At 43.2% G+C, this 10760-nt stretch overlaps 1 protein-coding gene across 3 annotated transcripts in view; it reads right to left on the bottom strand.

Moving 5' to 3' along the window:
* KCNS3 (potassium voltage-gated channel modifier subfamily S member 3) overlaps positions 1 to 10760 on the bottom strand; it is a 48364-nt gene extending 37604 nt beyond the window's left edge. Inside the window, exon 1 of one of the 3 annotated variants that reach the window (XM_017871424.1) lies at positions 10627 to 10760. The gene's annotated coding sequence lies outside the window, so the exon portion shown is untranslated. Of the gene's footprint in view, positions 1 to 5453; positions 5479 to 5627; positions 5727 to 10626 lie in introns of those variants that run through there. The other 2 variants (XM_017871425.1, XM_017871426.1) reach the window with 2 other exon arrangements.

Genomic DNA, 10760 nt, shown 5'->3' with positions numbered 1-10760 from the left:
CAAATAACCTCACTAAGAAACGAAACAGGAGATACTACAACTGACACCACTGAAATACAAAAGATCATTCAGGGCTACTATGAACACCTTTACGCACATAAACTAGAAAACACAGAAGAGATGGATAAATTCCTGGAAAAATACAACCCTCCTAACTTAAATCAGAAAGAATTAGATACCCTGAACAGACCAATAACAAGCAGTGAGATTGAAATGGTAATTTTTAAATTGCCAAAAAAAAAAAAAGCCAGGACCAGCTGGATTCACAGCAAAATTCTACCAGACATTCAAAGAATTGGTACCAATCTTTTTGACACTATTCCACAAGACAGAGAAAGGAGGAATCCTCCCTAATTCATTCTATGAAGCCAGGATGACCCAAAACCAGGAAAGGACATAACCAGAAAAGAAAACTATAGACCGATATCCTTCATGAACGTAGATGCTAAAATCCTTAACAAAATACTAGCTAACCAAATCCAACAACATATCAAAAAGATAATCTACCATGATCAACTGGATTTCATACCAGGGATGCCAGGATGGTTTAACATACACAAATCAATAAATGAGATACACCACATAAACAGAATTAAAAAACAAAAATCACATGATCATCTCAATAGATGCAGAAAAAGCATTAGACAAAATCCAGCATCCTTTATGATTAAAACTGTCAGCAAAATCGGCATATAAGGGACATATCTTAATGTAATAAAAGCCATCTATGACAAAACCACAGCCAACATAATACTGAATGGGGAAAAGTTGAAAGCATTCCCTCTGAGAATGGGAACAAGACAAGGATGCCTACTGCCACCACTCCTCTTCAACATAGTACCTGAAGTCCTAGCCAGAGCAATCAGACAAGAGAAAGAAATAAAGGGCATCCAAATTGGTAAGAAGGAAGTCAAACTGTCACTGTTTACTGGTGATATGATCACTTACCTGGAAAACTCTAAGGACTCCTCCAGAAAGCTCCTAGAGCTGATAAAAGAATTCAACAAAGTTTCTGGATACAAGATTAACATACACAAATCAGTAGCTCTTCTATACACCAACAGTGACCAAGTAGAGAATCAAATCAAAAACTTAACCCCTTTTACAATAGCTGCAAAAAAAATAAAATACTTAGGAATACACCTAACAAAGGAGTCAAAACACCTCTACAAGGAAAACTACAAAACACTGCTGAAAGGAATCATAGATGAGACAAACAAATGGAAACACATCTCATGCTCATGGATGGGTAGAATCAATATTGTGAAAATGACCATACTGCCAAAGGCAATCTACAAATTCAGTGCAATCCCCATCAAAATACTACCATCATTCTTCACAGAATTAGAAAAAACAATTCTAAAATTCATATGGAATCAAAAAAGAGTCCACATAACCAAATCAAGACTAAGCAAAAAGAACAAATCTGGAGGCATCACACTACCTGATTTCAAACTATACTGTAAGGCCTTAGTCACCAAAACAGCATGGTGCTGGTATAAAAATAGGCACATAGACCAATGGAACAGAATAGAGAACCCAGAAATAAACCCAGATACTTACAGCCAACTCATCTTTAACAAAGCAAACAAAAACATAAAGTGGGGAAAGAACACCCTTTTCAACAAATGGTGCTGGGATAATTGGCTAGCCACCTGTAGGAGAATGAAATTGGATGCTCATCTCTCACCTTATACAAAAATCAACAAGATGGATTAAGGACTTAAACCTAAGACCTGAAACTATAAAAATTCTAGAAGATAGCATTGGAACAATAACAAAATTCTAGAAGATAACATTGGAAAACCCTTCTAGACATTGGCTTAGGCAAGGATTTCATGACCAAGAACCCAAAAGCAAATGCAATAAAAATGAAGATAAACAGCTGGGACCTAATTAAACTAAAGAGCTTTTGCATGGCAAAAGGAACAGTCAGCAGAGTAAACAGACAACCCACAGAGTGGGAGAAAATCTTCACAATCTATATATCTGACAAAGGACTAATATCTAGAATCTACAACAAAAACGAACTCAAACAAATCAGTACAAAAAAAAATCCCATCAAAAAGTGTGCTAAGGACATAAATAGACAATTCTCAAAAGAAGATATACAAATGGCCAACAAACATATGAAAAAATGCTCAACATCACTAATGATCAGGAATACTCCTGCAAGAATGGCCATAATTGAAAAACCATAAAACAGTAGATGTTGGAGTGGATGTGGTGAACAGGGGACACTTCTATACTGCTAGTGGGAATGTAAACTAGTACAACCACTAGAGAAAATAGTGTGGAGATTCCTTAAAGAACTAAAATTAGAACTACCATTTGATCCAGCAATCTCACTACTGGGTATCTACCCAGTGGAAAATAAGTCATTATTCGAAAAAGATAAATGCATACACGTTTATAGCAGTATAATTCACAATTGCAAAATCGTGGAACCAACCCAAATGCCCATCAATCAATGAGTGGATAAAGCAATTGTGATATATACAGATATAGATAGATACATACATAGAGAGAGAGAGAGAGAGAGAAAGAGAGAGAGAGAGAAATGAGATGATAGAATACAATGCAGCCATAAAAAGGAATGAATTAACAGTATCTACAGTGACCTGAATGAGATTGGAGACTATTTTCTAAGTGAAGTAACTCAGGAATGGAAAATCAAACATCGTATGTTCTCACTGATATGTGGGAGCTAAGCTATGAGGATGCAAAGACATAAGAATGATACAATGGACTTTGGGGACTCAGAGGGAAGAGTAGGAGTGGGGTGAGGGATTAAAAGAGTACAAATAATGTGCAGTGTATACTGTTCGGGTGATATGTGCACCAAAATCTCACAAATCACCACTAAAGAACTTACTCATGTAACCAAACACCACCTGTACCCAAATAACTTATGGAAAAATAAAAACAATAATAATAATAAAAGAAGAGAAAAAATAATAAAATAAAAATTACATGAGAAGGCAACGTGTGCTGCTTTAAATCTAGAGAGACTGGGAGAAGAAAATTCGGTGCTTACCACCAAAAAGATGCACCATGCTGACATTCAATTTCTAATTACATCAAGAAGTCTGGGGAACCTGCTTAAAAAACAAAGTTCTCAGGTTTTGCATAAACTTTGACAAGACTCCTAAGTTCCCATCTCAAAAGAGCCTACTTTATAGGAATTGTGGTTTAAGGAGAAGATAAGAGAGCATGGGAACACCGATACCTTTTTACACTGTGGCAAAGGTGGGTGGGTGGGTGGATAGATGGGTGGGTGGATGGATGGGTGGGTGGATGGATGGGTGGGTGGGTGGATGGATGGATGGATGGATGGACATTTAAATGGGTGGGTGGAAGAATGAGATGGATGGATGGACATTTAAATGGGTGGGTGGAAGAATGGGATGGATGGATGGAGGGATGGATGGATGGATAGATGGATGGGACACACAGAGATGAACACTGTCATACATGGTACTTTCTTTTTATCCTTTTATCCCAGAGGAGACAAGCTCTGTCATGGAGGCTCAGGCCTGAGCCTCAGGGCTGAATCTCATCTTCATACCAAGGGAAAGAAGCACCAAAGGAAAGAAGACTGGGGTCTTATGTCAGTGGCCTCATGAAGGTACCACACTTAGAAAACTCAGATCTTAAAAACCCACAAAAAAAAAACACTGCCAAGAAGTGTTTTGTCTTTGAACTCAAAGACAAGAATAATGAAATGCTTTTGCCACAACATCTCCGCTCAATCCAAATCTACAAACAACAGTCTTTAACCATGAAGTTCTCCCATCTCTTTGGCCAATTACATTTTTATCTCAAGTAAATCATAGGAAATGCTTTTCAGTTCACCATGGCATGTCCATCAGGGCTTAGGAAAGCCAGTCCAGTCCATAGCGGAATAAAAGTAAAAAATACATAAGCATGTTGAAGCCCCAAATTTACTCTGCTGGCATTCTTTTGTCTCAATACACTAATTATTTGCCAGGATTTAAGCCAGCATTCCTAAAGTCCAGAGGCAGCAAATGACTTGACTGATCTTTGGAGTAACTTTCTGTTCTGTGGTCCTATTTATACTCTCATTCCCTACAACTAGAAATTCATCACTGGATACTCTATCCTTCTTCAATGCCCCATCAGGCTATCTGTGATGGCCATTATTGATGTTTAGGCCAGTATATTCTGTTAAATGTGATGTTAATTTTATGTGTTAACTTGGCTGGGTCACAGGGTGCCCAGATATTTGGTCAAACATTATTCTGAGTGTTTCTCTGAGGGTATTTTGGAAGAGACTGGCATATAAATTGGTAGGCTTTGAGTAAAGCAGATTGCCTTCTATAATGCTGGTGGGCCTCATCAAATCAGCTGAAAGCCTGAACGGAACAAAAAGTCTGGCCTCCCTCAAACAGGAAAGAATTTTCCAGCAGCCTGCCTTCGGACTTCATTGTAACATCAGCTCTTCCAGGCTGTATAGCACCTGCCTCCAAACTTGAAATGGAGTGTTGGCTCTCCTGGGTTTCCAGCCTGCTGGCCCATCCTGCAAATTTTGGACTTGCCAGTCTCCATAATTGTGTGAACCAATTTCTTATAATAAATCTCTTTCTACACGTATGCACATCCTATTTGTTCTGTTTGTCTAGAAAACCCTAACACAAATGGGTTCTCAGAAAACAGACCAGATTTACCTCTCTTTTCTTTTTAACAGATATCCATGCGTCCAGAGGAAGTGTCTCATGCAATGAAGAAGACCAGGTAAGGAGGAGTCCTACTGAAACACAAAAAGTGGCTCGTAACCATGCCCAGGGCTCTCCATCAGTCCTTATCCCATCTACATTGGAAGGGTTACTGTCTCCTCACCACCAGACTTTATTATTAGTGTCTCTTCATTTAAGCTAATTTGAAAGCAGCTTATCCGTGATCAACAGTGAGCAAATGCTTAGAATCCCACCACAAATGTTCCTACATCCCCATTCATCATTCTGCTAATTCAATTTATAAAAAATAATCCAAATTAACACATATAAATAATGCTATTAAAGACCATTGCAGGAAGACTGCATTTTTAAAAGAAATTATAAAATCACCAGGCAGTGAGAAAAAAAAAAAAAAAGGGAAGGACAAGTGATATGCTCAGTTACCCAGATTTGGGGACAGAACCAAAGCCAGGATTCAAATATCTAATCTTCTAGAAGTACTCAAAGTGATATGCTTAAAGTTACCTAGATTTTGAGATAGAGCCAGAGATAGGATTCAAATGTCTAATCTTCTAGAAGGGCTATATAACTACACACAGAGGTATATATGTGTTAATTTACCAAGGAGCTGGACTCACATCCCTAACCTCAGAAAAGGTGGCATTTCACAAAGAGACAAAACTGCCCCCACACCCATCCTGTCTCTCTGCTCCCTTTCACAACCAAGCTATATGTGTAAGGTCTGCACTTGCTCACCTCCATTCATCTTTCAAGCCAGTCCAATCTCACTTTAGGTCCCACTTCTGCAACACACCTCCAAAAGAGGCTTCTGCTTCCCATGCTTGCACCTCTCCAGTCTATTCTTCTATCTGTTCTTCACAGCCTTCCCAGGCAATCTTGTATAAATTTAAATTGGCTCGTGACACTCACCTTCTGCAAATCCATTTTTCACAGCCCTCAGAATAAACCATAAGACCTTGAACTTGACCTAAAGGACACAGCTTGATCTGACCCCGGCCGGCCCTCTTCTACAACTTCCTCGCAGCGGTCCCCACCCTTGTTCTCCTGAAGTTCCTGAATAGAACAAAAAGAGGTTCCGTGCTCATTCCTGCCTTAGAATCCTCAGCCTGGAATTCTCTTTCTCCCACTCTTCACTTAATGGACTCCTTTCATCACTCAAAATGAAATGTCTCCTCTTTAGAAAGGTCTTTCCTGACCCTCTCATCTAAACTAGTGACTCCCTACCCTTGTTACTCTCTCCCATGAAGTCCTTTAGAGCGCTTACCACCACTTAAATTTTGCATTGGTTTGTTTAATGCCTGTCTCCTCCCACTTCTCACCCCACCCCACCCCACCCCCGTTTCCTTTACCACAGTATACCCCGCACCTAGCATAGTACATAACATCATGTAAGTACTCAAATACTTGTTGAATGAATGTATGTACAGATTTGAATATATAATGAGAATATATATATGTGACTATGTAAGTTAATCATTATGTCACCTTTGGTGAGCATCGGGTAAGTGCTCGGATGACTGATTGGTAGGACAGTCAGCAAGATACTTCATTCATTTGGGACTTCACCAAACTCACTGCAGCTGGCTGCTGCCAACATTAACTGCTTAACTGTAACATTATTGGCTAAAAGCAGACCTTATGCCTTTATCATTCAATACTTGTGCAACTGAAAACAATATTTATACAGTATCTCCTCAAAGCAAATCATAGTGCAAGGCTGTGCAGGATTCCAAAGAGAATGAGACCTCTTGCCCACAAGAAAAATACCACAACCTAGTCTAGTAACTATTTTTAGCTTATTAAAGAGTTTACTTTTATAATGTGCAGATTTTGATCCTCTTAACTACTGCGAAAAAAAGTATAAGGTGCAGGTATGCTAAAAAGTTTCAAAAGATGATCTAGAGAAATGATAAAGAAAAACAGGGATGAAAATTCTAAATCAGCTTCTACATTCTATTGTACATTTTAAGCCTTGTTATTATGCTCATGATAATTGAGTATTCACTCCAGGCTTCACAAAACAGCAGGCCCCTGAAAAAATAAAACAACACTCTTCTCCTCTTTCTCCTCCTCCCCAGCTTGTACTTACTCCCCATCCCCTGCCTCCACTAAGCACCCAGGGTAGTCCAGACCGGCAAGCAAAGGCCAGGTCCAGGATGAAATTCAAACTCAGTCCCCCACTCCCCAAGCACTCTCGATAACTCACTGTCCTCCTGTTCTGCTCCCTAGCTCCAGACAGAAGTAAGGCAGAAAGATTCTGGACTTCAAGTCAGATGACCCCTGACTGTGTCCAAGTTCAAGGCTCACTTTGCCTTAATTTCTTCATCAGCAATATGGGCTTCCGAACTTCCATCCTGCCTATAGCTTATAACTCTCAGTTGCTCTGAGGACTGGAATGAGATATCCCATATGAAAGTTCCTACAAACCACAATATGTCGTACAAATGTGACCGAGTCATTGTGATTTTTATCAGGACTTAAGTATTTAGCATCTTGTATTGTTCTATCTTGTCTCATTGATCTGGAGTCTCCAGATCCACTACAAGTTCAAACTCAAAGACCATGTCATAGATTCTACCTACCTTCGTTGCCTGTAGTACTGGGCACTTAGCACCCATACAATAAGTACTTGTGAATTGGTCACTGGTTGATTTACCTGACAAATGTGAGTCATAGTGCAAAGTGTTCTGTGATTTTTCTGAATTTCTTACATTGATAAACATATTTTCTGAAAATCACCATAATGTTTCCCTGGCCCATGATCTTTATAGTTTATCTTCCTTTTTTCCTAACCAGCTGGGCAGAATTTCACTGAAAAGCAGACTATTTTGTCAAAGGCAAAAATAATATTTTGCTAATGCAGTCTTTAAGGTTCTTTTTAAGGCTGAGACATGGGACCCAAAAGTCACTTGATAACTGCAAGCCCCCTCTGTCACTGTTCAACAAACGCAGTCCAAGATCCCACTAAGCACAGGGTACAGTATTGGAACTGTAGCAATAAATGAGGAAGACTGAATCTCACAGTGGCTCTGCAGTCAGACTGCCAGGGATAGAATCCTAGCTTCACCTTTTCCAGGCTGGGTGACCTTGTACAAGTTTCTCAGTTTGTCTCTCTTTCCTCCTCTAAAATAGGGTAATAATAGAACCTATCATCCTAAGATTGTCATCAGGATGAAGCGAGTTAATACATGTAAAAGTTTTCAGCTTTTAGTGCCTAGTACAGGGTAACAATAAATATTAGAGATCTAGATCAATGTAGCTAAACAGACCAAGACCCAGATTAGCAAAATGACACATCAAGTCAAGGAGCCTTAAAGAAATACGTATCAGAGCTGGAAATCGGGTCCCCACATCCTATTCTCTTCTCTGTGATGTTTCTTTGTGGGTATTTCACACAGGTGGCACTCTGGAAGATCCACTTTCCTGACACCTGATAAACAGAGTCAGTAAACACACCCACCTTCTCCTCTGCTTCAACCTAACCTGCAGAGCCATCCTTCCTGCTAGTGAGACTTCAGGCCCACCATTTCCCATTGGCCTCCTATCTGACTCAACGTGCACCTGGGGGGGTTCCATCTACTGCTAGCTCCCACAGCAATACTGCACTGAAGAAAGCAAGCATCACATCCTCATGCAGTTCTTATGAGAATTAAATGAGATAATGCCTGGAAAAGTGCCTAGCAGAGTATCTGATATATAGTATGCAGCCAATAAATGTTATCTACTAAAAAACAGAAGAAGGAAAAGAAGGAGCAAAACCCTGTGGTGCCTACTGTCTCAAAGCTGACACACATTCCAACAGCAAATGCCAGACACAGGGCAGATTGAGATGGGTGGTAGAACAGAGGGATGCACGTCTGTGAAGAATTACAGTGAAGGGCAAAACCCACTGAAGACAGGAGGGAGCTGCAGTTCCCACTCTTCCCCTTCCTTCTTAAAAGAAGATGATGATACTGTTGGTGCTTTGCTGGCAAACTCAAGCTCCAGAGCTTTCGGTTTTTAACAATATTTCAGAACAGAACAAAGACTGATTCTGACCTCCCAATTTGCCCTCATACGCTTGACCAGCAAAACCTTAGCATAGCTGCATTCATCAATGGCTCTATTCAGGCAATAATGGCTCAGAGAAAAGATTCAATTAAAACAGATCCCACAAGTCTCCTTAGTATATTCACAACATGCTTTGGATTCAGAGTTCTATGGCACTTCCATATAACCTTCTCCGTGTCCCAATACTGACAATTCCTAGTTCAGAAATGACAAACATAATATTATAACAAGAGAAGAAGGGAAGCTAGTGAGAAATAAAGAACAGACTAGACTGCGTGCAGAAATCATATCCATTTGCAGTCTGTCCCCGAGTGCATCCTGGGGCCTGGCCCATGGCAGGCTGGTTGGAAATGCATACTGAACGAGTCAATCTCCTCAAGAAGGTCACAACCCAGGTAAGAAGTGGAGTCTACACATTACACCAAGTTCAGATAGAGAATCAAAGCCACCTCTTTGGCTCCAGATATGCAGGGAGGACAAAGCATGAGAGCATATGCCTTCAGCAAGGAGACAGGTGCGTGCTTCCTGTTTACCTGGGCAGATATTTGCAAACAGTCTAAGAAGGGGGGCAACTAGGAGTGACTTACATGGTCCTAAGTGAATGGTTATGCAAATCGCTTGAGCAAATACAGGGAAAGAAACAGGAAAGGCTTCTGAACTGGTTTTCCTCATCTGCCTCAGTATTTTCAGTGAGTAGGGTGAAAGACAAAAAACCCAAAGGCTCCGGGCCAACCGCAAAGCTACTCTCAAGGAAGAACGTAAGGAACACCTACCGCCCCTCCCCCCACTTCGCGCCTTGGCACCAAACCAGGGCCCCTGGGTCATTCTGGCAGGTGGAGGTAGCTCTTTGCTGTCCTCGGTCCCTGCCGCGGGCCACCTGAGTGAAGCTTTCGGCTCGGTCTCCCCAGACAAAACCGGGGGGAGACATCAAGGATGCAAAAGGTGCTCCTTTCTCCAAATGAACGAGAAGGGACAGAGCGGGGTGGGGGGGGGGGGGGAGGACAAGCCCTGCAATGCGAAAGGCGCCCAGCCAGGCTCGCCGCGGCCCCTGCCGGCAAGACTGGCTCGCTTGCTAGCCAAGGTGCCTCAGGAGGTCGGGAGGCCACCCAGAAGGGCGCGGAAAAGAGGAGTTCCTGACCCCGGGGCACCCATCCCCACCACTGCCACTGATCCAAACGCGGAGTCCGCAAGTGACTCCACACCTGGGCTGCAAGCCCCACGCCATCCCCACCCCAGGGCGCAGGGCTGAACAAGAGCAAGGACCCTGGGTTCACTCTTCCCTGCAACTGTCGCGGGGCGCCTAGCACAGCTGCAGGGCAAAGGGGAGGGGGGAATGACAAAGAAGGCGGAGCAGACGGCCCGGGAAGCATTTACAAGCTCCAGGAAAGCGCCTCCTCTCGAGGAAGGGCAGGAACGGCTTCCCGGCCAGGGAAACGCCCCGGGGATACCCCTGCGCGAGGTGCCGCCTTTCTCCGGCTCATTGATTCTCCCGCCTCCAGCTGGTCCTCTCCCATGGCCATAGCCCACCCCACTCCCAGAAACCTGATCCTAAATACCTTCCCCGAGGCTTTCAAAGGAACCCAGACACCGGTTCAGCAGCCCGCAGCTCACGCAACAGGCGGAGCCTTGGGGCTCCAGCAACGGCGGGCTCTGGGCACCAGAGCATGCGGACTCCACAAGCCAGGCGCCCAGCAGCACAGAAAGTGCCCTGCGGCCGTAGACCCTCTGGGTCGTGCACCCGCGACCTGGACCACAGGGGACTGTGGCAGCAAAAGGTGGGGGAAGGTGCGGTAAAGTTGCAGGGTCGCCCGGAGAAGTCCCCGGAGCGCGCAGTGAGGTGGGGACGCCAGCCAGGTACCTGCAGGAGTCCGGGCGCATCCGGGTCGCTCCGCTCTGCGACGCCGTCCGCCCGCGCTGCAGGGATCAGGCCTCGCGGCGCAGCCCCGCGCCTGCCGCCGCGGCGGCGAGGAGAGCCTGGCGGCCCGCGTCGGC

The sequence above is a fragment of the Rhinopithecus bieti genome, unplaced genomic scaffold (assembly GCF_001698545.2).
Source record: "Rhinopithecus bieti isolate Rb0 unplaced genomic scaffold, ASM169854v2 scaffold_4781, whole genome shotgun sequence".
Lineage (NCBI taxonomy): Eukaryota > Metazoa > Chordata > Mammalia > Primates > Cercopithecidae > Rhinopithecus > Rhinopithecus bieti.
This window is presented reverse-complemented; position numbering and strand designations above follow the sequence as displayed.